Below are 3,948 nucleotides of genomic sequence, written 5' to 3'. Positions count from 1 at the left end.
TCACTCACTCACCCTGCCAGCTACTCCCCACTCAGCTACAGCTACTACCCACTCAGCTACAGCTACTCACTCAGCTACTCACTCACGGTGAGGACACACTCACCACTCACTCACTCAGTCACTCAGTCAGTCACTCAGCTACTCACTCAGCTACTCACTCAGCCACTCACTCACTCACTCACCCTGCCAGCTACTACCCACTCAGCTACAGCTACTACCCACTCAGCTACAGCTACTACTCACTTAGCTACAGCTACTACCCACTCAGCTACAGCTACTACCCACTCAGCTACAGCTACTACCCACTCAGCTACTGCTACTACCCACTCAGCTACTGCTACTACCCACTCAGCTACAGCTACTACCCACTCAGCTACTGCTACTACCCACTCAGCTACAGCTACTACCCACTCAGCTACTGCTACTACCCACTCAGCTACAGCTACTACCCACTCAGCTACTGCTACTACCCACTCAGCTACAGCTACTACCCACTCAGCTACTGCTACTACCCACTCAGCTACAGCTACTACCCACTTAGCTACAGCTACTACCCACTCAGCTACAGCTACTACCCACTCAGCTACAGCTACTACCCACTCAGCTACTGCTACTACCCACTCAGCTACTGCTACTACCCACTCAGCTACTGCTACTACCCACTCAGCTACCCACTCAGCTACAGCTACTACCCACTCAGCTACAGCTACTACCCACTCAGCTACTGCTACTACCCACTCAGCTACAGCTACTACCCACTCAACTACAGCTACTACCCACTCAGCTACTGCTACTACCCACTCAGCTACAGCTACTACCCACTCAGCTACAGCTACTACCCACTCAGCTACAGCTACTACCCACTCAGCTACCCACTCAGCTACAGCTACTACCCACTCAGCTACAGCTACTACCCACTCAGCTACAGCTACTCCCCACTCAGCTACTGCTACTACCCACTCAGCTACAGCTACTACCCACTCAGCTACAGCTACTACCCACTCAGCTACAGCTACTACCCACTCAGCTACTGCTACTACCCACTCAGCTACAGCTACTACCCACTCAGCTACAGCTACTACCCACTCAGCTACAGCTACTACCCACTCAGCTACCCACTCAGCTACAGCTACTACCCACTCAGCTACAGCTACTACCCACTCAGCTACAGCTACTACCCACTCAGCTACAGCTACTCCCCACTCAGCTACTGCTACTACCCACTCAGCTACAGCTACTACCCACTCAGCTACAGCTACTACCCACTCAGCTACTGCTACTACCCACTCAGCTACAGCTACTACCCACTCAGCTACAGCTACTACCCACTCAGCTACAGCTACTACCCACTCAGCTACAGCTACTACCCACTCAGCTACAGCTACTACCCACTCAGCTACAGCTACTACCCACTCAGCTACTCACTCACGGTGAGGAACTCACTCACCACTCACTCACTCACCCTGCCAGCTACTACCCACTCAGCTACAGCTACTACCCACTCAGCTACAGCTACTACCCACTCAGCTACAGCTACTACCCACTCAGCTACAGCTACTACCCACTCAGCTACAGCTACTACCCACTCAGCTACAGCTACTACCCACTTAGCTACACTCAGCTACAGCTACTACCCACTCAGCTACTGCTACTACCCACTCAGCTACAGCTACTACCCACTCAGCTACAGCTACTACCCACTCAGCTACAGCTACTACCCACTCAGCTACAGCTACTACCCACTCAGCTACAGCTACTACCCACTCAGCTACTCACTCACGGTGAGGAACTCACTCACCACTCACTCACTCACCCTGCCAGCTACTACCCACTCAGCTACAGCTACTACCCACTCAGCTACAGCTACTACCCACTCAGCTACAGCTACTACCCACTCAGCTACAGCTACTACCCACTCAGCTACAGCTACTACCCACTCAGCTACAGCTACTACCCACTTAGCTACAGCTACTACCCACTCAGCTACAGCTACTACCCACTCAGCTACAGCTACTACCCACTCAGCTACAGCTACTACCCACTCAGCTACTCACTCACGGTGAGGAACTCACTCACCACTCACTCACTCACCCTGCCAGCTACTACCCACTCAGCTACAGCTACTACCCACTCAGCTACAGCTACTACCCACTCAGCTACAGCTACTCCCCACTCAGCTACTGCTACTACCCACTCAGCTACAGCTACTACCCACTCAGCTACTGCTACTACCCACTCAGCTACAGCTACTACCCACTCAGCTACTGCTACTACCCACTCAGCTACAGCTACTACCCACTCAGCTACAGCTACTACCCACTCAGCTACAGCTACTACCCACTCAGCTACTGCTACTACCCACTCAGCTACAGCTACTACCCACTCAGCTACAGCTACTACCCACTCAGCTACAGCTACTACCCACTCAGCTACTGCTACTACCCACTCAGCTACAGCTACTACCCACTCAGCTACTCACTCACGGTGAGGAACTCACTCACCACTCACTCACTCACCCTGCCAGCTACTACCCACTCAGCTACAGCTACTACCCACTCAGCTACAGCTACTACCCACTCAGCTACTCACTCACGGTGAGGAACTCACTCACCACTCACTCACTCACCCTGCCAGCTACTACCCACTCAGCTACAGCTACTACCCACTCAGCTACTGCTACTACCCACTCAGCTACAGCTACTACCCACTCAGCTACAGCTACTACCCACTCAGCTACAGCTACTACCCACTCAGCTACTGCTACTACCCACTCAGCTACAGCTACTACCCACTCAGCTACTCACTCACGGTGAGGAACTCACTCACCACTCACTCACTCACCCTGCCAGCTACTACCCACTCAGCTACAGCTACTACCCACTCAGCTACAGCTACTACCCACTCAGCTACAGCTACTACCCACTCAGCTACTGCTACTACCCACTCAGCTACAGCTACTACCCACTCAGCTACAGCTACTACCCACTCAGCTACAGCTACTACCCACTCAGCTACAGCTACTACCCACTCAGCTACAGCTACTACCCACTCAGCTACAGCTACCCACTCAGCTACAGCTACCCACTCAGCTACTCACTCACTCACTCAGCCACTCACTCACTCACTCAGCCACTCACTCACTCACTCAGCCACTCACTCACCACTCACTCACTCAGCCACTCACTCACTCACTCAGCCACTCACTCACTCAGCCACTCACTCACCACTCACTCACTCAGCCACTCACTCACTCACTCAGCCACTCACTCACTCACTCAGCCACTCACTCACCACTCACTCACTCAGCCACTCACTCACCACTCACTCACTCAGTCACTCACTCAGACACTCACTCACTCAGCCACTCACTCACTCACTCAGCCACTCACTCACTCACTCAGCCACTCACTCACTCACTCAGCCACTCACTCACTCACTCACCACTCACCACTCACTCACCACTCACTCACCCCCCACTCAGCTACCCCACCCACTGATGATGATGATGATGCTACTGATGATGCTGCTGATGATGATGTTGTTACTGATGATGTTGCTGAAGATGATGGTGGTGGTGATATTAATGGTGATGTTATTGATGATGATGATGATGCTGATGATGATTGTGACGATGATGATGATGATGTTAGTGATGATGATGATGATGATACTGATGATGATGATGATGTTACTGATGATGATGATGATGTTACTGATGATGATGATGATGTTAGTGATGATGATGATGTTGTTACTGATGATGATGATGTTACTGATGATGATGATGATGATAGTGATGATGATGATGATGATAGTGATGATGATGATGATGTTACTGATGATGATGATGATGTTACTGATGATGATGATGATGATGTTACTGATGATGATGATGATGTTACTGATGATGATGATGTTACTGATGATGATGATGATGTTACTGATGAT

The 3,948-nt window shown here is 51.2% G+C and overlaps 1 long non-coding RNA gene across 1 annotated transcript in view; it reads left to right on the top strand.

Annotated features, from left to right (window-relative positions):
* Positions 1-2,762: 2,762 nt before the first annotated feature.
* LOC144739558 (uncharacterized) overlaps positions 2,763-3,948 on the top strand; it is a 13,404-nt gene continuing 12,218 nt past the window's right edge. Inside the window, exon 1 of the long non-coding RNA XR_013589463.1 lies at positions 2,763-2,809. This is a non-coding gene — a long non-coding RNA (uncharacterized LOC144739558). The remainder of the gene's footprint in view (positions 2,810-3,948) is intronic.

This window comes from Lampetra planeri, unplaced genomic scaffold (assembly GCF_965212315.1).
Source record: "Lampetra planeri unplaced genomic scaffold, kcLamPlan1.2.h2 scaffold_1569, whole genome shotgun sequence".
NCBI lineage: Eukaryota > Metazoa > Chordata > Hyperoartia > Petromyzontiformes > Petromyzontidae > Lampetra > Lampetra planeri.
Note: the sequence above shows the minus strand (reverse complement) of the source record. Positions and strands in the feature narration are given on the sequence as shown.